Here is a 23,421-nt window from a genome sequence, read left to right as displayed (position 1 = left end):
TGGGAACAGGGCTTCAGCAGGCAAAGCCATCGGGGATCTCTGGCAGCAAAGCTTTGCTGGAGAAGCAAAGAAAGACTTTCAGTCCTTTGGTGAGCACAGCTGAGCAGAGAGCTGCCAGCGAGGCGGGGAGGGCACCAGTACACTGGCGGCTGTGCAGCTGCTTCCCTGGAGAAAGGAGATCCCGGACACACCGGGCATTCCGACTCACCAGCATCAGTGCAAGTGACTGTGGGATTTATGCCAGCTGCAGGGCTGCCTGGGGGAGCAGGCACAGAGGGTCAGCAAGGGCTGGTGGAGCCGAGGGGGCGACATCCATCCTGAGCCGGACACGCTCCGTGTCCCACAGCACAGCTGGAGCTGTCACCCTTCCTGGCTGGACCAGCACAGCTCCTGGGGGTGCCCCTCTGCAGCACCCTGGATGTGGGCTATTGCTCCCACCCTCTGGTGCCATCCATCACTTGAGCTGGCACATCCAGCAGCACCACACAGAAGTACTTGGGACTTAAATATTCCTTTTGCCCACCACTGGTGTATAAATTATGAGCCACAATGTGAAAAAGTAGAATGGGGAGTTGGTCAGAAGAAAATCCCCACTGGCTGCTTAGAAGGAGGACTGGCACCTCAGGACAAGAGCAGTGCTGGGTGGCACCTGCAATGCCAGGCCAGTTCCTTCTCCATGCTGGGTGTCCTGCAGAGGCTGAGGTCCATCCAACTGTGCCTGACCCAGCCTCTGGCCTCAGCTTCCAGTGCTGTTACTTCAGGACCAGCCCGTGGCTTTGTCTAACCTGCTGCTCTTCAGCAGCCTACAGGGCTCTGCTGGTCCAGGGCGGTCACCACGGCCAGGACCACAGGACCATCCTCCTCCCTCATTCACTCCTACTCTTGTGGAAAGGGAAGCCGGGGCTGCTCCACCCCTGGAAGTATTCAGCCTGGGCTAGACAAGGCTCTGAGCAATCTGATTCAGTGAAAGGTGTCCGTGCCCATGGCAAGGGGTAGAACTACATAATCTTTAAGGTCCTCCCCAACTTAAACCAATCTATGATTCTGCTGTCAGTCTAACCCTGGTGCTGTCTAGGGTCTTGTAGCTGGCTTTCTGCTCCCACATCTCGTTATGGTGGGTATCAGATTGCTCTGAGCAATCTGATTCAGTGAAAGGTGTCCGTGCCCATGGCAAGGGGTAGAACTACATAATCTTTAAGGTCCCCCCCAACTTAAACCAATCTATGATTCTGCTGTCAGTCTAACCCTGGTGCTGTCTGGGGTCTTGTAGCTGGCTTTCTGCTCCCACATCTCGTTATGGTGGGTATCAGGAACCCAGGGTTTATGACCAGCTGTATGGAGGTTTTGGGAGCTGGAATCTATCTTCATGCCTCAGCATTGTCCAGGTACCAGGAGAGCCCTCCAGGGCCCATGGAAGGCCTCCCACACATCACAGATTACAGTTGGTGCAGGATGACCACCAATGTCCTCCTACAGAGCTGAACCAGGTTAAGAGACCTGCCTCCCCTTTCAGTGAGAGTGGGGAAAGGAGGATGGAGAAGTTAAGGACAGATGATCCAACCCTCCCATTGCCAAACTCTGCCTGCATGTGTCACCTCAGCAGGAATTGCACAATTATGGTTGGGATCTGCCCACAAGAGGCTCCGGGTCACACCTACAGTGCCCATGAGCAGGCAAAAACTCCTGTGTGGAGAGGGGTCATTTTGGGTGCTGCTCTCCCCAATTCCTGCTAGCTGGAGGATACCAAAGCCCACTCAGGCTCTTATTAATGCTTGAAGAAACTGAGTAACCACAGGCAGAAGGAGTATGTCCAGCTCTTCAGAGCAGGGACAGGCACCACCTTAGCCAGCAGACCAAGGCACATGTCCGGGTCTGCCTACACCCTTCCCTGCACTTGTTTCTTTTTCCTGGACCAAAAAGTTATAGCTGGAAGGTTGAGAGCACAGTCATAGTCCACTCTTGGGACCTGCCCATCTCCCCGTGGCCCACAGCCCCCACTACCCTGCACAGGCAGCATTGCAGAAGGACACACAGTCCTCCCACCTCCGCTGGTCCCCGCCCTGTCGGCGCCGGGCTCCCCATGGCCAGGACAGTGGGGATCTGCTGAGGAGTGTCAGCTCTCCCAGCTGGTCAGTACAGGCCTGCAACAGAAGGGCTTGGTCCTTGCCATGGCCTGGTGCACCAGCAGGGCATGTCTGGGGGAGAACAGATGGCCACTGCTCAGGGGTCACCTTCTCCAGGTGCCCAGAGCCTTCAGCCCCCTGTGACAGCAAAGCTTTGTGCTCCCTCCTGCTGTGTGTGGGGACATTTACAGTCCTTAATCCATGGAAGGGTGACCAGGCTATGATCTGTAATGGAAACAGAAGCAATTCTGAGGAGTAAATCAAAGCCTGGTCCTCTTTCTGAAGGACCACCCTCCCCAGATAGGCCGGGAAAGTCTCCGACCCTCTATCCCTCCGCAGGGATGGGATTAGGGAAACCCAGCCCCATGTTACATGGGGTTCCCTCTCCCTTGGAGCAAGCTGCCCTCCAGAGGTGAAGGCGGTGCGGAGTGGGGCGACAGAGAACCAAACAACCAAGATCCTCCGTGAAGCCCCCGCGGGATGCCCCCACCCCCGTGCCCCCAGCGCTGGTGGGAGGGGGGCGCGGTGCCCACGCAGCCGGGCTCAGGTGGCCGCAGCCGGGGGCGGGGGGCCGGGGCCGTGGTAATGACAACCAGGTGAGCGGGCGGCGGTAAGCCCCCAGGAACGCGGCGGCGGCAGCAGCTGCCGGCCCGCGAGCCGCTCAGCCCTTGGATGGGCCAATTAAGTAAATAGAAAATTTAGAGCACGGGATCAAAGCCCAGGCGCGCGAGCTTTATTTATATGGAAAAGGTCAGATTATATTGGCAGATGTGTTAAAGGAGAGAGAAGAAAAAAACCTTTCAAAAACATTGGCGCTGATTTGAGGTTTCCTGATGGGTGGGACGGGGTTTTTTCTTTCTTTTTGGGCCACGGGTGCGTTGGAGTGCTGGCAGCGCGCTGGGGGCAGCTGGCAAGGGCACATCTGGCGCTGCCCTCACTGCCCCTGCCCACCCACCTCCTGGACCCTCTGCAAAAGCACAAGCCCCAGCAACAGGGTCCCTCTAGCTCATAACACAGCCTTAGACTCGGTGGTCCCCCAGGTGATGAAGAGCTGGTCTCCAAAGTGGAACCTGCTGGGTTCTTCCCAGTTCTGCCCAGTGCTTCCCCCCGCTGTTGCCCACAGCAGCTCGATCAGTCCTGGACTCTGCATCCCCAGGTGATATCCCCATCCCTCCAATGTCACCCTGGATGTCCCTGGCAGTCACTGTCTATTCCAGGTCACTGTCCCACCACTGCTCTGCTGCCTTTTTGGTTTTCCCACCTTGCAGAGTGGGGAAGCCCACCTGTGTGATGTTCCCCCAGTGAAAGCAGAGTGCCTGGCATCGCCTTGCTCTGCACATCCTGTTCTGGGGGGCAGGGAGAACTCCAGGATCAGCTGTCAGAGATGAGCCTGGGGACATTCCCAACGCCCTCAGCACTGCCAGCAGTGCTTTGGAGCTGATGGTGAAGCTGGGGCTGGAACGGGTCCCCTCGGATCGCACTCCAAATTACCAGCTCCCCACCGGTTCTTGGCCGGCCCCCCGACATGGCAAATGGGGGCAAACATCACCTCTTTTAGCACTCCAAAACTGTGGAAAGATGCCAACTTCAGCACCCGCGTCCCCAGGCTTTGCTCTGCTTCCCAGAAGGAGCGTGGGGTCCCAGCTGAGGAAACTGAGGCAGGAGGGTGGGAGGGGAGAGCGGTAATGTGGTGCGAGCAGTGGAGAGCGGCAGCATCCAGCAGCAAGGTGGGGAGGGGGCAGGAGGGACCTGTGATGGGGAAATAGAGGAATGCGTTCGCCCGGGCAGGAAATTGTTGGGCTCGGAGAGCGCGGGACCCGCCTGCTAAGAAAACAAGCGGAGGCCGAGAGGCAGCGGGGGCGCAGCGGCGGCGGGGGGGCAGGAAGGGGCTCCGGAGGCAGGAATGCCGGCTATGCTCCCGCTCCGGGCAGGTGTGCTGCACCTACTGCTGCACCCACTGCTGCACCCCCTGCTGCACCCACTGCCGGACCCACTGTTGCACCCCCTGCCGGACCCGCTGCTGCACCCACTGCTGCACCCCCTGCTGCACCTTCTGCTGCACCCACTGCTGCACCCCCTGCCGGACCCACTGCTGCACCCTCTGCTGCACCCACTGCTGCACCCACTGCTGCACCCACTGCTGCACCCCCTGCTGCACCCCCTGCTGCACCCACTGCTGCACCCACTGCTGCACCCACTGCTGCACCCCCTGCCGGACCCGCTGCTGCACCCCCTGCTGCACCCACTGCTGCACCCACTGCTGCACCCCCTGCTGCACCCCCTGCCGGACCCGCTGCCGGCCGTGCCAAAGCTGCGTTTCGGCCGTGGGACCCCCATTTCTTCTGCATGGGCGGGCGTGGAGCAGAGCAGCAGCCCCAGAAGTGCAGTCAGCTCATCTTCTACACTTGGCCTGGCTATGCCTCAGTTTCCCCAACTCTAAAATCACCCTGTGCATCAGTCACAGGGAGTGGCAAGACCCATGCTGGGGTTGCTGCGGTGGGCACAAGGCGTCTGTGGGGTTGAGAGCTGCAGGGTTTTGCTGTGCCAGCTCTGGACCTCACTCAGGGCCATGACTAAGGCAGCTCCTGCTCTCCCTTGTTGTGGGAAGAAAAGCCCTCTGTCACCTCTGATTGCCCTTCCAGGTCTTCTGCACCTGCCCACTGGATGCCACCGAGGTGAGCAGAGTCCACAGGGGTCGGAGCAGGTCAGACTGGGAGCAGAGGGAGGAGCTGGGGATGGTCCTGCTGAAAAGGGATGGTGCAAGGGGGTAAAGCCAGAGTGGTGTCTAGGGACAAGGTGTCCCTCATGTTAGCATCTGCCACTTCCTAGGCCCCCACAGGACTGCCACCAGCCCGGCCACCTGCCCCACCTTGTCCACACCAAGGGCTGCTCAGTGCTGTCCTTGGGAGGGACATGTCTGAGTGGTCTCTTCTCCTTTTAAGGGCCAGCATGGCACAAAATGCCACCTGGATCACGGCACTGCTGGGAAACTCCTCTGCTCTGTAATAAATATCTGGCAGGAGCGTCTACAGCTTTATCTGCAACAGATCAGGTTGGAGCAAAACCTTCTTAGACAGCATCTGGAAGTGGTTTAACCCTCACCAAGTTTTGCATGAAATACCAATTTTCCACCCCTTTCATTTAGTTTATTGAAATTAGGAGGGAAAACTCCCCCTCCTCCCTTCTCCTGCTCTCCCTACCCCTGGGTTCTCCTCCGAGCTCAAGCTTCTCACAGCTCTCCTGGACAAGGAGGACACCCTGGAGCTGCATGTCCAGCCAGGAGCTCCTCCCCATGCTCTGCCCGGCAGTGGGGCTGTGCCATCACAGCATCATCAGAAGGGCCTGAGAAGAAGAACACTGTGCCAGGCCACAGGCAGGGTCCAGGCAGGATGCAGGCAGCAGCAGGAGCAGGATGGTGTGGAGGAAGCCCATGGTGGCCAACACTAAGGTCGCTGGAGCAGGGATGGGTGCAGCATGCCAAAGCAATGACCTGAAGGAAGGGCACAACTCATCACAGGGGAGTGGACAGGAGCTGTGCAGAGCAGCTGGTGACACCATGAGGGGCTGTGCCAGGCTGTTACCAGAACTGAGGTTTCAGAGCAAGGATGTTTTAACCAAATCTGTTGTTTTCACCCCAAACTCCATTGTGCTGAGCCACAGGGCCTCGATGCAGAGCAGGGACACGTGAACTGCTGAGGAACCATCACACACAGTGGAAAATCAGCCAAATTTTGAACTCAGTTTCAAAGCAGCAGCTGCTAGGCTCCACAGCTCCTCTCCAGAACTGTCCTTTATCACTGGAGACAGAGGGACAGAAAGGGACAGCTTTAGGAAGGGCAGTGTCAGCGGTGCCACAGGCTCTGCTTGCCAGGAGCTGCCAGCCAGGTCACGAGGGGCCCGGAGGAGCCAGATCACACATGTGCCATGCTCACAGGATCTGAGCAGGTGTTTCCAGGACAGAGTTGGCACAGCGGCTTTGGGGAGGGATTTCCATGTGTTTGCCCATGCGAGGCGGGGGCTGTGGAGGCACTGTGTCACTCCTGGCACAGGGCAGCAGCAGTGTGTTGTCCCAGGGGAGAGCTGGCAGGGGACAGGGAACTGGCCCTCTTGCCACTGCGGGGACAAGGGGCAGCGGTCAGGAACATGCCAGGCCCCTGGCCAGGGGGGATGTGCTGAAAATCCAGGAGCTGCACTGCCTCAGAAAGAGACTTGGGTACTAAAATAACTTCCAGGCTGGAAGCACATCCCCGACCTCGCCTAGCAGGAGGCGATGAAGGCAGATGTCCAGCTGCCTGCAGCTCTTACTGGCACAGATCCATCCCGCCGTGAGGACAGCCCTTGCAAGCTCTGCCTTGGACATCTGAAGAGCACGGGGAGTGTCTGGGGGCGGCGCTGACCCAGGCTGCCTCACACAGCCTGGACATCCCCTCCAGGAGTGGGGTGGGGCATTGTGAGACTGCTTGTCCCCTCACTGGCTCCTGGGGTGGAAGTGGATGGCACGGCGCAGCTCTGTGGCAGGGCTGCACCCCAGCTGTGCCACAGCTCCAGGGGACTACAGCGTGGATGGGACCACGCAATGCCACCTTGCAATGCCACCACAATGCTGCTGCCAAGGCAGAACATCACTTCCTGCCACTCCTGCTTCTGCAAAAGGGGGATGGAGGAAGAGTGGCCCGGTGTGCACACCATTAGGGTGCAGTGAGTGGGAAGGGGGGCTTTAGCTCCCTCATGACCCAGAGACCTGCTCCTCTCCTGCACCACGGTGGGGACTTTAGGGCTGCTCCTCTCCAGCACAGCCCCCAGGCTCTGCTCCCCAGCCTCCTGCCTCACTGCCCCCCATGACAGGCTGGAAAGGCGTTTGTTTTCTTCTGGCATTGGTCCATGCAGATCCCAGCTGCCAGGCGGGGAGGGGAGGTGAGGTGAAGCCAAAAGCTGTAGAATCAACATGTGAAGCTCAAGGCTTAGCTGTCCTCTGTCCCGTTCTTTCCCTCCCACCCCAGCCCCAGAGGGCTCTGCCCTCCCCCTGTGCCGCGAGCAGGGCCAGAGCGAAGCAGTGGATGCGCTCACCTGCAGCAGCCACGGGCTCAGGAGCTGCAGCAAAGCCCCTCTGCTCTGGAGACAAAGGGAGGGCTGCTGGAGGCTCCAGGAGCCTTCCCAAACCCAGGCACCCCTCAACATTCAGCTGTGTCCTCATCCAGATCCAACCCTGTGAGGGGTGGGCACAAGCTGGGGCCATGCCCTGGTGCAGGACATCACCTCTAGGGGCGAGATCCCAGTGCCCATCCTGGGCTCTGTGCTGGCTGCTGTGACCACAGCACACATCCTGCAGGGGTCAGCAGGATGGCACCCAATTCCCACTTGTGAGGTGGGAACCTTTAGGGGCACCTGGGAAACGCATGTCCCAGGTGGGTGGGCCAGGGAAGGACAGGCTGTAAGAAGAGCCAGCTGCCCCACATTGCTGGATTTCAGCTCCTTGCACCTTGAGGGTCCTGTCTGCACATCACAGCTGGGGAAACTGAGGCTTGGCAGGGGGGAACCTCTCCCAGCCTGGCCTCAGCAAGGTGCTGCCAGCATACCCCTGGGCATCTGGGGATCTGGGGTTGTCCATCCCCGTGGCATGCCAGCGTGGAAGTGGGGTGTGACAGTGCTCTACACAAAAACAACCCCTCTGGGGTTACTTGCATGCACTCAGAGATGACTCCATTCCCCAGAGCCAGGGCCAGCAAATGCATCCAGGGCAAACAGCCTCTCTCCTCCAACCCTGACTTCTCCATCCTGCAACCCCCTGGGGTGTCCCAGGGCCCAAAGCCTCCTCCTTGCAGAGAGTTGCACCTATTTAATTAGAGGTGTGAAATGATCTCATTAAACCCGTGCTGGGCTCTTAGTCCAAACTGCTCCCATAGCACATGCATGGCTTGATTCCACCCTGCTTCATCCTTTTCTTTTTCATTTTTTTCCTTTCTTTTTTGGCTTGGTTTCCAAAGCACTCAAAGTTCCTGCACTCATGGTATGTGCGGGTATGTCTCTGTGTCCAGCTCTGTAACTGTCAGAGCCACCAGCCAATTTCAGCTGGAGTCAGTGGAAGGATGGAGAGATCAGGGTTGCTCCATCCCCACTCATTCTCTGGTAAGGGTGGGAAATGCTGCACCCCCAGCCCTGTTTTCACTGGATGCAGCAGGAGCCACATAGAGCCAGACAAAGCAGGAGCTTTTGAGATACAAGTCCCAAAGCTAGGCTTCACCACCATTAAAGCTAAGAATAATTTGCTCTTTCCTACTGGAAATTTTGCCTTGATGCTGCCTAGGCTGATTCACTGCAGGAGTCATTTTGACTGAAACACCAATTTCAAAACACTCTTCCCATCTAATAATCACAAAATCACAAAATCTCCTGAGTGGGAAGGGATCCATCAGGACCATCCAGCCCAGCTCCTGGCCCTGCCCAGCCACCCCACCAGTCCCACCCTGGGCATCCCTGGCAGCGCTGTCCAAGCACTCCTGGAGCTCTGGCAGCCTCGGGGCCGTGCCCATTCCCTGGGGAGCCTGGGCACCTTCTGGGGGAAGAACCTTTTCCTGATATTCACATAAGCTTCCCTGACACATCTCCAATAAGACCAGCTGAGGAAAAGGAAAGGAAAAGCTGAGGAGTGTGAAACTTGTCCAGGGCACTGCCCAAGAGCTGTGTCAGAGCATAGAGCTCTCACCATTTTACCCAGCTAGGATTAATCCCTACAGATTAATATTAAACCTTGCCAATAAATCAGCTGTGGGGGTGCTTTCAGACAGAGGGATGGCATTGCATGGGGATGAAGGAAACCTGACTACAGCTGGAAAGGCTGTGTGCCCTGCACTGCTGCAGTGGAACCAAGCAGGGGCTACCTGGCACGACTGACTGGCAGCAGAGGTGCCGTGGAGTCCCAGAGGGCTGACCCATCCCAGTCCTTGTCCTTTTGCCACTGGCCTCCAGTGCAGTCCCTTCACGCCCTCCTCGCTCCTGCTCCCTGCTCAGGCCCTCGCTCCCCCCTTCCTTGGCCGGGTGTTTGCCTGCACAGGTGCACTCTGGTCCCCCCCACCACTGCCCTTTTTTAATTAGACGATAAAGAAAGCATCCTTTTGAAGCAGGTAGGGGATTCCTCACATCCCTGGCATTGCTGGGCTGCCTGACTGTAACCCTATTCCAGTTAAAAGCTTTCTGTGCCCGTCCACCGCCCCACACCTGCAGTCAGATCCTCGCAGGCTGCCCTCTCGGCCACTCGTGCAATTACCCGACGTGATGATTAACAGAGGCAGCACGGGAGGGACGGGGACTCCCCCTGCCAGCTGCCACTGCCTTCACCCGTGGTGGGGGCGGGTGGGTCCCCCACTCTAGGCAGCCCAGCACCCACTGCTGCCTCTGGAGAGATCTGCTGATGATGGGTGCTGGGGGGACCTGGGCCTCAGAGTAATTGTCCCCTCCCCATCTCAGGAACTGGTTTCTGTGGGCATAGGGATGTTCGGCACAGAGCCCAAAACTGGGCTGGCATCTCTGCTTTTCCCAGCTTGGTGGGTGACCAAGGGAAGAGAAAGCCAGGCAATGGGGCTTGGAGTCCTCTTCTGGGCAGGGTCTCTGCTCCCTGGCCTCGGGGAGCCTGGAGTCCTCAGGCAGGTGGAGCAGATCCTCCTGCACGCAGTGCATGTGGTATTCACGTGCCCTCTGGACAGAGAGAAGCTGTGAGACAAGCAGAGAAGAAGGAAAACACCGTTCTTATCTCGCTCGCTGTGCCTGTGTTGTGCTGAAGTAGAAGGCAGTATGGAGATTGTTTACCCAGAGTGAGGATGGTTTGCTCCCCTGGCCTGTCAGGGCCAAGCAGTGAGTGTGTGTGGGACTGCCACGGGACAGTCTCGAGAGAGTCGGAGATGAGTGCAGCTCTGTGCAGGTGAGAGCAAGAGTGAGTGCTCGGCAGATTCAGTTAGATACCATGGAGAGTATAGCGTAATGAAGTAATTCATTAGACTTCAGATACGCTGGAGTCCTCATCATCGTTCTCTCTCCCCTTCGTCGGAGTCGCCTTTGATTTACAATGCAGTGTAGTCACTGCTAATGCACACTCTCCCTGCAGCCCGCGGGTGTCCCTCCGCAGGTGCCCCGCGCGTGTCCCCTCCCTGCGTGTCCCCTCCCTGCGTGTCCCCCCGGCCCCAGGGCGAGCCCGTCAGCGCCGGCCGGCTCCGGTGCGCTGCCCGCGGTGCTGCGGGGCCGTGACATCCGCCCGGGCTGTGAGATCTGCAGCACAGCCTGGCCGGAGATGGGGCAGGCAGGGGGAGCCCCGGGCTGCGCTCTAGATCCTCCCGTCCTTTGCCAGCCAGCCCCAGTGCCCGGGCCTGTCCCGGGGCAAATCTGCGCGGAGCCCCGGCCGGGGAGCCCGGCAGCCACCCCGCAGGGATGGCCAGCGCACCGCAGGGTGACGGCATCCAGATCCCGCTGAAAATCAATTGCTGCACCCTGGCAGCTCTGTTTCCACGCTCCCATGTTGTTTTTTAACTCAGTCATGGGGAGAATGACTCTGCTTTCCTTCGGCAGTTTTGCTTCTTTCTCCTCCTTTCTTGCTTCCTTTCTTTCTCAGGGCGAAGGATGGGGTCAGAGTGAATATTCATTTCCACGGTTCCAGCTCATTGAGAACAATAAGGGCAGTAAACAGAGGGCAGCATTGCTCAGGAATGTGAAGCATTTGCCTGCGGTTTAAAATTACTAATTTTTTTACAGGCAAGAATTTTTTTTTTTTTTTGAGACCTTTAAGAACAGGCCAAATTCTGCTTCCCCACATCGCCCTCTCCCCAGGATCTCCCAAATCTTCCCCTTCACCGAGTTTGTTGCAAATTGTCACTAAGTGTGAGAGGTGGTGGAAGGCTGTGTGAGCCAGGGGTCCTGGGGCAGCCTGGCTTGGAGCAGGAGTGCAGGGAAGAGACACAAAGTCACCACCTGGAGCCGCGGAACTCCCACCTGGTACCTGAAGATCTTGGGAATGGACACCAAACAGAAGTGCTGCTGCCTGTGCAGAAATGAAAATGCAATGTGTCTGGTGGGGAGAGGAGGCCACCCCAGGCATCACTGGCTGTGGCCTGGGCTGTGGGCAGGGGAAACTTCAGGACACTCCTGCCCTTCCCAGGGTGCTGTGCAGCAAAGCCAGGCTGTGCCCCCACAGGGATCTCCTGCTGCTCTCAGGGTTGCTGTGCTCATCAGGAGCAAGGGTGGGGGACAGCAGGGCCACCAGCAGCTGGGAGGGAGCAGGGTGCCCCGAGGTGCCCCAGGACAGCCACAGTCAGCTGCTCCCCTACCTGGTGCCCAGCACTTTCCCAGCCAGCTGGGACAATTTCTACCTCCAGCAGAGGAGCAGGTGCTGAGCAGAACTGTGCTCCACCACTGCCCCCAGCCCAGAGCTGCTCCCCACCTTTCCCAGCGCCATTCCATCCCTTTCCCGTCACCACCATACAGCCCTACAGCTGCTCCTCTTGCAACAGGAGTTGCTCTGGGAAGAACAAGGGGAAGGGATGTCTCCACAGCCTCAGGGGGTTCATTGCACCTGAGAGGACCCAGTTGCTTCTCAGCTGCCCAGAGCCACAGCTGGCCCCCTGAGCCGGGGAACTTGGCCTGGGGGCACCTGCAGTGTGTGATGTGAAGGCACATGTGCTCCTGCTCAGCTGCACCAGTCTGCACCAGTCTCAGTCAATTCCTCCCCTCAGAGGGGGCAGAAGGACCAGGAGAGTCAGCTGAGGACATTTGGGCTCACAGCTTCACTTCCGAATGCAACAGGGGAGGGAAGCGTTTTATTGAGAGCAATTGCTTTCATAGCCCGGCCCCAGCAGACACCCAAGCATCCTGTGTCAGGCTGATTAGCTCCAGATCCACACACGCTGGCTGTGTGGGGATGGCTGCCTCCCACTCCCCGCTCCTGCAGCCGCCCAGCCCCGAGGCTGCCCCCTCCCAGCCTTCCACCCCACATTCCCAGGGACATTCAGGCTCCACTGGCAGGGAGCAGCTGCGGTTCCCCCCATCTGGATCCTTTTTGCAGATCCAGCTCCCAAACGTTTTGCTGCTCACCCAGAGGCTGAATGGAAACATTTGGGTCCTTTCTCTTTGCTTGCCTTTTCCTCTTTGTGGCCACAAAACCCCCTCTGTGCCTTGTGCTATGGCATCAGGGCTCACCCTGGGCTTCTCTACCCTGTGGGACATCAGGCAAAGACCATTGCAGATCCTAAACTGGACCCCACCACAGGATCAGCCCAGGCTAAGGGATGGATATGGAGTCCCCAGGCTGATGCAGTTTGCTTCCACAGGCCTTTTACAAGAGCTGAACAACTTGAGGAGTCAGAAAACATGAAGGATTATAGCAAAAAGTCCACAAATCAAGTAAAAAGACATGGACATAAAGCTGGGAAGACATTTGCCTTTTATTGTCTCTTTGGACAGACCTAGCATTTAAAGGCTTTTATCTCCTTCTTGTGGCTTTTCACTTGGGCTCCAAGCCAATAGGTACCTCTTGTCCTTATTCTGCATTAAATTACACCACGGAGACAGAAGCCTGGGGACCAGATTGCCTGGAGGATGCATCCAATGCACCCATGCCTGCTGGCAGGAAGACTCATCTTGCCTGGGCTCTCCTCCCTGTGGCTGTGGCAGTTCTCCTGGCCTGATAGCCTTAGCCTGTTGTCCAGCCCCAGCTGGTGGGAGGAACTGCTCTATCCACAACTTAGGTGATGCTTTGGAACCAGCCAAAAGGACTGCAACCTGTCTGGAATTAGTCTGGATCAGACCCATGCCCACTAAAAGCCAGGATCACACTGGTCAGACGATGGAGAGAAGTCCCAAAACCTCAAGGCTTTGTGCAAACACTTGGGGAAATCCCATCTCTGTTCCTAACAGACAGTGCATCCTTCCTGCTCCCACTGCCAACAGACACCCCAAACCCACAGCGAGCCCAGCTGATGGGCTGGGACCCCCAAGTACCCCCAGGCCTCCTAACCATGGTATGGTCAGGAGAGGGCAAGCTGCCAGGGGGAAGGAGTGGACTTCTTTCAGGAGAATCCCAGGGAAAACGCTGCTTGGCCAAAACACCCCCAGCAGCCAAGAGGCAGCAGCTGGTGGTGAGCGTGCAGCAGAGAGGAGGGCTGTGATGGAGAGGGTGCACAGCCTCCCCAGCCTGGCAAGCAGACCCCTCAGTAGGGTGGCTGGCCCAGCTGTGGTGACCCACAGCTTCAGGACAGGCTGTTCGTGCTGCAGAGCTGGGTTTGCTTAATAACAGGCTTTGAATTGAATGTGCTTTTAGCATGGTTCCCTGCTGACACCAGACATTGGCTGTGTGATGAAAGACCTCTGCTCCCCCAGGCCAGCACCCCACGACTTCCTTCTCCAGACCTTCCCCTGCAAAAGTTACTGTCTCCCACAGAAGTTCCTGAGGGGTATCAGGGCACAGGAAGAGTGAAGGTGGCCACTGGCCCCCCATCTCACCCATCCCTGCAAGAGCTCTCCCAGAACAGGGCCATGGTCCCCAGAGGATCCCAGCACTACGGATGTGGTCCCGAGTGGGAGGTTAGCCAGGAGTCACCGTGCCAGGAGTGGGGCTGTGGGTGTTTGGTGGGCTGTGTCCCAGCATATGCTTGCTTTGCATCCTCTGTGGCCAGGCTGGGTGAGGGATGGACAGGGACCTCTGCATCTGCTGGCAGCTGCTCCCCCAAGAGCCACACGTGCCTGCACCCTGCCACCCTCTGCTCCCCCAGCTCTCCATCACCTGGGGTCTCTCCCATCTCACCTCAGAGCCCTGAGAATGGGCTCTTGGTGGACCAAGCCTCCTTCTTCTGCAGAACTCACATCTCCCAAGGGCCAAGGGGACAAAACATGTGGCCAGCACCTCTGTCCCTGCTGTGTTCAGCCTCCTTTCCCAGTCCCAGGACTTGGAAGTAACTGGGCACTCTGGTTTTCCCCCACCATGGGTTTGAAACCTCTGCTGAAACTCAAAGGGTTCTGGGGCTTCAAGACATTCACTTAGATGCCCAAACAGGATTTTTGCTTCCCAAATCTGGTCCTGTGCTTGTAGCAGCAGATCACACACGGGCAGAGGTCTAGGGATTGACGCATGGCTACGGGCAGTAGGTCAGGAGGGGAAATCCCAGCGGCTCCCAGCCAAGATCCCAGTGCCCCCAGAACAGGGAGTACAAGGTCAAATGGAAGAACAAGCCTCAGCACCCTGCTCAAACCAAACATTTGGCTGGACATCAGCTGGAAGGACAGCCCTGGGCTGGCAAGGAGATGCTGCACTCAGGACACAGAGAGAGGAGCGCAGGGAAAGGACATGGCGTGCAAATGGTTAAAGGTGTCCTTCCCACCCAGCCTCTGCTGTGTGCCAATACTCCCAGCCATGTGTTTGAAATCCTTTTTGCTATCTCCTGAAAATATTTACAGTACACGCAGATAAATTAGCTGTAGCGCTTATTACGTCTCCCTGGAAATATATACAGCAGTTAAAGATGTTTAAAAAAAATAGCCAAAAGCCGTCTCTTTACTATATCTGGAAGATATTTCACAGTGCAGGGAATTTACAGGGCTGGGTGGTGGGGAAAGCGCATTTATTTTCACTCGAGTAGAGAAAGTTAAAGGACCCTTCACTTGAGTTTATTTTGATCTCTGCCTGTGAGACAAGGAGCAAGGCTGGCTGGGGAGCGAGCCAGCGCAGCGAGGAGGGGGCGCGGGGCAGGCTGGGGCAGAGAGGGGATGGGGACCAGGAGCCTGCTGGCACCACGAGCTGCCTGACACACATGGATGTGGACCAGCTGCTGCAGGGCATGCTGCCTGCCAGAGCTCCAGCTGTGCCTCCAGAGAAAACAGGTGACACGGAGGCTGGGGGCACCAGTGCCAGGTGCCCACGGAGGTTCAGAGGACAGGACACCTCTACCAGTCCACGCTGCCTGGCCCAGGGTGGAAGACTCCCCTCTGACCCAGGGACCTCAGCCCCTCTCACTCCTCCAAGACCTTCTTCCACAAAAGGTGTGCCTGTCCCCTTGCCCCAAACAGATGTTTCTGAGGGCACCAAAATTGTCCAGAGCCCCCGCAACGCCATCACAGAACAACGTCCCCCTCCCCACACACATCTCCTCTGCTAAACCAGCCTGAGAAGCTGCTCCCACTCCCAGTGCCAGTCCAAGTCAAGCAGCTCTGCCAGGACAAGGTGATGGGACATCATCACACCACTGGCTGCTTTGTGAATTCTGGTCTGAAGGAGGAAAGTGATAACTGGAATCATCTCTGGGCACAACTTTCCTAATAATTTCCAGGTGAAAAACAAGGCAGTCTTTAAACCCACAGCAGAGGCACAAGTGGTCACACTCGCCCCATCTTCAGACCTCAAGGATGACCTTCCTGAAATGTCCTTTTCAGACACTCCCAGACCTTCACACTGGAGTGAAAGAGCTAAGGTAGAACATCACTCCTCTGTCAGCTCCTGTAGCTGATGTTGTCCTGTCCAGTGAAAGTTCATTGATGGAATCCTTCTCCTCCAGCCTTTTCTGGCTTCTCCCTTGGCTGAGGTTCCTCATGGTGAAGACACCTGCCAGCTAGGAGCCAAAGACCAAGGTCCTCAAATGCACTGGTTGACTCCCAGCCACTGACCCAACATGAGATGACAATGTCTTCTGGGCCACTGGCACAGAGATCTGGAATCAAGCTGCTGTCCCTGACGTAAAAGTCTTTGAGAAGCCATTTGCTAATTCCCCTGAGTCACTCGCTCCCTCTGGCTGTTTTGAAATTCATATCTAATGAGTGGTTTTGGTGAAGGAATTCTGCAAAGATGCAAACAATTCCTTTGCCAAAATAAATGGAGCCAGAGCTGGGTTTATAAACATATAAATCATTTCTAGTTTTTAGCTTGCAAACAATATACTTGTTTCTTGGTGCAGATTTGGGGGAGAGCAAGAGGAACAGGGTGGGGAGGAAGCCAATTGAAATTCCCCCCCAAAGGCAGCCCAGGCCTTCCTCAGGGCATTGCATGGGATACCAGCCACTATCCAGAAAGCCTCCAGGAGAAAGGACCTACAGAAAGTCCTACAGAAAGTCTCCAGCAGGGAGGAAGATTGGGCTTTTGACCAGCTTTTTTGGTTATTTGCTCCTCAAACAATCATCTGCAGCAAATTAACTCAACCAATTCCTAATTTGCTCTCCAAGTGAGGGATGATATGTGCTGGGCCAGGCAGGGAGGAGAAACATCCTTGGGGCTGCAGAACATTGCGCAGGGGACAGTGTGATCACACTGCACAGGGCTGGCTCAACATGCCTGTTCTTCTCTGCTCCACACAGGATTGCTACAGGACAGGAGAAAATTGTGTAAATCACCAAAATCAGTCAGGCAGAGCAAGGCCCTGCATGGCCAGCAGTAGGTGGAGCTCACTGGGCTGCAGCTCCCTCTGCCATGCCTCTGATCCACATGACACTGGTGGGGACACAGGAGGCCCTTGGCTTTGGCACCCACTTGCCCAGGGTGGTGGCAAACCTATGCCCTGTGATGGGAGCTGCTCCTATGGAAGAGGCTTGCACCAAGCTCATGCTAACCACATTTTTTCCCAAATAAAGTGTTCTAGCGTGGTCAAATTTGAGCGTATTCCAGGAACACAAGATGAAGCTCAGCCTCTCTTCCCTCTCGACTTGCCAAATTGCTTCAAAGACAGAATTTTAAAACGAGAACAAATCCTTTATTTTTTCCCTTTTCCCCCTTCTTGGAAAGAGCCATGGTCTCCAGCTGAAATTTTCCCCAAAAATTTAACTGGAGGCTGCAATCCACCCTGCACAAAATTGCCACCCAGCCTGGGGTGGTTTGGCAAAGCTGGCAGCATCCGCAGGGTTTTCCAGCAGGAAGCACTGAAGACCCTTAAGAGTCAGGGGCACCTCCAGTGCCCACGCTGAGCACATGGAGCCCGCCTGCAGCACACTGGGGCGCAGCCACGTCGCTCACAGGACGCCGAGGATGTGCCTCGCTCTGGCAGGGGCTCCTTCCCCTGTGCTTTTCCCAGGCCTTGGAAGGCAGGCAGATATCCAAAGCCGTTCCTCACTTTCACAGCAGATAAGCTAATTGTCGGATGTGCCCTTTGAGATAAGCAGAGCCAGGGTTTATGAGGGAACATGTGTTCTCGGGAAAGCTGTCACCCAGCTGCAATGCAGGGGATAACCCAGGGTCAGGCAGGCTCCCTCCTCAGGCAATCAGGGTGTTCCTCAGCCCAGGGGGCTCTGGAGCAGTTGCCTTGGGCCACGGTGATGTAGCTTTGGGGGCTCCTCTCCTGCTTCCCTACTTCCTTGTTGCTGAGCAGGGAAACTCTGCAGTGCAGAGCACTACCAAGTCCTTGTAGAGAGAGACCCTGTTCTTCAGATGCTTTGCAATTCAGCCAAAAGTTTCATGTTATTGAAAACCACAAAAAAAAAAAAAAAAAAAAAAAAAAAAAAAAAAAAAAACACAACCTCACAGTGAGGTTGGGCCAGACTGTTGGTGATGGGGAGGATTCTCTGGCAGCACTGGTGAGTGCTGAGCCCCTGCCAGAAGCATGAATGGAAGCAGGAGGGTATCTCCCCCCAGTCCCTGAATACTCACATGGCTCCATCACTGTGGCACTGGTCAGCACTGGGGGAAGCCAAGGCACGGAAACTGAGTCTCAGTCCAGAAAGAGCTGAGCAAGAGGAAGCTGTGGGTGACCCTGCAGACCTCAGGTTCCTTTTCTCTAGCCAAAAACCTCCAGAGGGGGCCTGCTATCCACACAGCCTCCAGACCACATCTGGGGCCAGATTTCCCAGATTTCACAGAAATGTTGAGAGCAGGGATCCTTTAGAGTCCCTTTCACCTGTCCAGCCTGCCCTGACTGCCACCAGCCTGCCTGGGAGCAGCCAGGTCCTCAGCCCTCCCCTGATGGGGTGGTGGAAGCTGCCATGGCACAGCAAGGCTCACCCCCACGTGAGCCACGTGCCAGCAATGCTGTGCTGGAACCTGTGCTGCCCAGGTGACTTCCACCAAAATCTCTCCCACACAGTCTTCCCTGTCGTGGGGAGAGAGCAGCCATGCTCCTCCAGGGCCACAGTCACAAGCCAGGTGTGAAAGGCACAAGGGACTTGTGAGCCAGCATGTCCCCAGGGCCAGAGGGTGCTTGGAGGGCGTGTGGGAGAAGGCTGTGGGAGGAGACCTGCCTCTGCCCCTCAGGGAGACTGACCCACTGCCTGGCCCTGCCTGCTCGGACAGCAGCCCCACTGCCCTGCCCAGGACCTGCCAGCCTGGCTGTGGGCTGGGAACAATCCAACCAGCCTGGCTCCCAGCACCAGGGATGCTCTGTCCCATCCAGAGCAGCTCCCAGCACCGGGGATGCTCAGGTCAGCCCAGCCCTGATCACTGTGAGTGCTCAGCCCACTCTGGCTCCCAGCACTGGAGATGTTCCATCCAGCCCAGCTTCCAGCACTGGGAATGTTCCATCCAGCCCAGCTCCCAGCACTGGAGGTGTTCCATCCAGCCCAGCTCCCAACACTGGAGATGCTCCATCCAGCCCAGCTCCCAGCACTGGAGATGTTCCATCCAGCCCAGCTCCCAGCACTGGGAATGCTCCATCCAGCCCAGCTCCCAGCACTGGGAATGCTCCATCCAGCCCAGCTTCCAGCACTGGGAATGCTCCATCCAGCCCAGCTCCCAGCACTGGAGGTGTTCCATCCAGCCCAGCTCCCAGCACTGGAGATGTTCCATCCAGCCCAGCTCCCAGCACTGGAGATGTTCCATCCAGCCCAGCTCCCAGCACTGGAGATGTTCCATCCAGCCCAGCTCCCAGCACTGGAGATGCTCCATCTGGTCCAGGTCACATCCATCCAGCCCAGCTCCATCCAGCCCAGCTCCCAGTGCCATCCAGCCCAGCTGCACCTGCAGCACCTGCCAGCCAAGGCCCCCGCACCGTGTGATCCCACCGTGCCCCCCCGGAGCTGCGGCCAGGCCACGCTCCCTCCCCCCGCGGCTGAGCCACCCTCGCTCCGCTGTCCCTTCCCTCCCTGCCTTGAGCAGCCATCACTCACCAGGCTTTGATTACGGCCACAAAGGAGCCTTGGAGGAGCCACGGGAAGCTGGAGGGAGGCAGGCAGATGATGAAAGAGCTGTCAAATGGGATTAAGCAGTAAGCGTCTCCTACACTGCTGGGCAGCAGGAAGGGGGACAGATTGTACCGGATTGTAGTGCAGGAGCCCTCCCGCCGCCGGAGCCGGCCAGAGCCGTCCCCCTGGGCTGCAGCTGCCGCCCGCCAGCCGGACAGAGGGACAGAGGGACAGAGGGACAGGCAGCCCTGGCGGGCGGTGGCGCTGGGCAATGCCCGTCAGAGAGCACCTACATCCACAGGGACACCCCTAAGCCCCGGGGGAGAGTCCCCTCCGTGTCACCTCGTGAGCTAAGGAAGCCGCACTTGGAGTTCCCAGGCAGGGAGAGCCCCCGGAGCTTTGGATGGAGACTCTGCCCAGCCCCAGCCTGCATCTGGTGATGGCCCCCTGTCCCCACCAGCACCTGTTGCTGCCAGCATGGCCCTGGTCTCTCCTGCCAGCCAGTTCCCAAGGGGCAGATGGCCTGGCAGGTGACACTGCACTTGAAGTATCCTTCTTGCCAGTCCTTGGGTAGAAACTTCCTTTTCCTTGTCTGGCCTTCAGGCAGAGGATCCCAGAGGTGGGGAAGGGGTAGGCAGACGCTCTCTCCCCATACAGGGACACACCAGAGCTGTCCAGGGAGTTTCTGCAGCTCCCCAGTGTCACAGGTGATGCTCATCCCAGCATGCAGAGCCCTGGGGGGCAGGATGGCATTGGGGATTCTGCTCATCCACACATTCCTCCTGCCAAGCCCAAGCAGCACAGCAAGCAGCTCAGGGCATTCCACAAACTCTGGAGCTGTCCTGGGTATGGCATGGACATCTCTGGGCTTTCCCAGGGGTGCATGGCATCAGGACCTCAGCACCTGGTCGATGAAACACCAGGGTGCTGGCAGGTCTCCCAGAATGCTGAGCCACACTGCTGGCCATTTCCTGGTGCTCCCACCCCTCCATTCTCTGCTGCCTTCACCCCAGGGCCAAGTGGCACGTGTGGGATTGGGGTGCCAGAAGGCCAGTGGAGATGCTGTCATCCAAGGTCCCAAAAAGCCACTCGTTCTGATCTACAGGCCAGCATTGCTGGGGCTGTCCAGGCATGGGAACAGGCCAGGGGTCCAGCAAACCCAACCCCACCTAAACTGGGTCTGCCCTGGCCTGGACAAGTATCTCCTTCTTCCTTCTGCATTCCCCAGTTTTGGGTGCTCCAGCATTACCAGGGCTGCTTTTCACCCCCAGTGGGTGATACAGCAGGGCAGACCTTTCCCTTCTGTGCATGGAGCCCACTCTGCATGTGCTGGGGTGGGCACCTCAAGGTTGTCTCCCCACAGGAAAGGGACAGGCAAGGGACAGGCAAGGGACAGGCAGATGCTTGTCCTTCCAAGCCCCCAGGCAGCAAAGCCCTTGGGATCCCCCATCACCCCACTGCCTCCCCAGCCCAGCTCCATGGGGAAGCCCCAGCCGGGCACTCACAGGCAGACCCCTTCCACTCCCCCCTCGAGCACCAAGTCCTCACCACCCACTCTGCCAGCAGCAGCCCCAGTTTCTCACAGCACCCTCTTTTCTGAGCCATTCGTCACGGCCTCCAGCACAAAAGCCAAGGAGAGAAAGAGACAAGGAGTAGGAAAAGGAAGGAAGATTTAAAAAAAAGAAATAGAGAAAGGGAGCAAGAAGGAAAGAAAGAGGGAGGACAAGGCGTGAAAAGAGCCAGGTCTGTCGCAGAGAGGGGAGGAGGGGAAATTATGAAATAAATGAAGCACCTCAGCAGTTCGGGGACACTGGAAGACAGCCCGACTGCGGCTGAATTTTAAATGCCTGCAGCACAATCGGTCCCATTTTGAGAAGAGAGGAAACTGTGTCCAAAGACCCTCATGTTTATTCACGAGGAGCCTCGCTGGCCCCTCCCACCCTATTGTCTGGGGGTATTTATTTGGGGGCATCTGTCTGGCCCGATGAATGGCAGAGGGGTAATAAATGGGCTGGTGGGGCCAGGGAGGGGAACTGGCGCAGCCGAGCCGGGCGGTGGGCTGCCCTGCCTCCCAACCCCCTCCCACTCCTCCTCTCAGCCCCCTGCCACCTGGGGGGAGTTCCTGCCCCCCGCACTGTCCCCAGCCCCCGGGGACAGCAGGCAGAGCTGCCCAAAGACCCGTGGCTGCCCAGGGCTGACAGGCTGGAGGGGCAAAGTTGGGTGGTGCTGGAGCCGTGGACTGCTGCAGGCCAGGGAAGTGGCAGGTGGCCATCCCCACGGTGCCAGCAGCGAGGCCAGAACAGGACACAGAGAACGGCGTGCCACTGAGAGTGGCTGAGTGGGATGGGGCTTCCAGGGGACTTGCCTTGCCTGGCTGGGGACAGTGACAGGCGGTGCCATGGGCAGCGATGAAGGGCAGGCAGCCCCCAGGGACAGACAGGCATGGCTCATGAAAAGGAGGTTCTGATTCATCCAAACAGAAGGGCTCATCAGGGACAGTGAGGAGACCTGAATCCCATGTCTGCAGGGCCAGGCCACCCTCTCCCACCCCTCCTGCTGGCAAGGAGCAGCTTTCTCTGGTGGAAACACCTCGTCCTCCCATGGTGGGACATGTTCATCGTGGGGAGCTAGGAGCTGCTCATCATCCAAACTCACTTCGGTTATGTCAAGGAGCTCAGGCACTTTGAAGCCCACAGCCAAGACACTGGGATGTCCTGGGGATGTGGGGGTCCCTATGCTGCCAACCTGGCTCTCTGGGAAGCACATCACACCAGAGGAACCCAGCAGCTCTCCTGCCAGGGGGGCTGGTAAAGTGTGGGGGCAGGGTGGCTGAGCTAGTGCAGGCAGCTTGGCTTTACCATCCCAGCCTTTCCTCCCCCCTTGTGCTGAGGGAGCTGTGTCCCTCCTGACCCGCACCCATCTGGGATGCAGGAGTGATACTCATTTGCAAAGCCATTACAGGATCACCCATCCGGAAGCTGAAGCTCATCGAATTCGACCTTGAATTAGAAGCTACAGCCTGGCAGCTGCCAAGGAGAGAGCACGAAAAGGAGGGGCTCTTGATGGCATAAGAGAAGTGCACGCTATCACCCAGATGCTGGCAGAGGTGACGGGATGCCAGGAGCAGTCAGGGTTGCTCAATAGCCACCTCCACCTCAGCAGCAAGAGCCCTCCTGGATCCTCCTGCCCAGGCATCAGGCACTGAGGGTGGTTGTGGGAGACGGCCAGGCAGGGACCATCAGCCTGGCCAGCAGCTCAGGGAGCAGATGTTGCCATCGGCAGGGGAGCACAAAGCCCTCCCCACGCGGGCCAGGAGCCAGGGTGATGGTGCGACTCCTCACCAGCAGCCATGGGCTCTGTTGGGACAGGAAGGCAGCCAGGGAACAGGCTCCCACACCCGCCATGCCACCCAAAACACAGGTGTGCTCAGTCCTGCCAGCACGGCGTGGGCCAGCACAAGTGTTGTGTGTGGGAGCAGGGCACCGGAGCCGCGCCGGCCGCCAGCCCCGGTGCTGCTACCAGCTGGCTCAGCAGTTTGCTTGCAAGCTGTATCCGGGGAAGTATTTTTAGAAGGGCATTAAATCATCAGCATAGAAGACACCTCTCAGCCATGTAAGCCCAGGCACAGCTGCCAGCTGCACTTCCCTGATCTCTCCCATTCTCAAACCTTGGCAGAAAGCTCCCCTGCAGTCACAGCTGGTAGTCACCGGATCACTTTGGATCCTGCCGTGCCTCCTCCCCACATCCCAGCCCTGTGCCAGCTTGCATCCCACCTGAGACAAAGCCTCCAGCAAGTTTTGGGACTATGCAGGCTCCACGCAGGTGCCTCTGCCATGAGTCCCTCTGGGAGAGCCACACCAGGGAGCAGATTTCCATGAGGCCGGGTGAGGAATGTCCCCCAGCCTTTTGGGACAGCACCACAGACAGACCAGCCAGATGTTGCTGAGGATCCTACTTCCACTAATGTTATTAAACACTTGCATCCACCCTTCCCACAGCTCTGCTCCTAGACCTTCACCTCCTGGTTGGGGTGATACCACACAGCCTGAGAGGAAGGGCAGGAGAAGCTGGAGGGAAAATAAATGGGTGAGAAGACCAGCCTGTGCTTTAGCCCAAAAAAATCAAACACCTTTGGAACCCAAGTGGGAATGGGGAAGTGATATGATGAGCTGGAAGCCTCCAAAATCCCATCTCCTCTCCCCTCAGGTGCCACAGAAGAAAAGATGGTGAA

Source organism: Haemorhous mexicanus, chromosome 17, assembly GCF_027477595.1.
Source record: "Haemorhous mexicanus isolate bHaeMex1 chromosome 17, bHaeMex1.pri, whole genome shotgun sequence".
NCBI classification, from domain to species: domain Eukaryota; kingdom Metazoa; phylum Chordata; class Aves; order Passeriformes; family Fringillidae; genus Haemorhous; species Haemorhous mexicanus.
Note: the sequence above shows the minus strand (reverse complement) of the source record.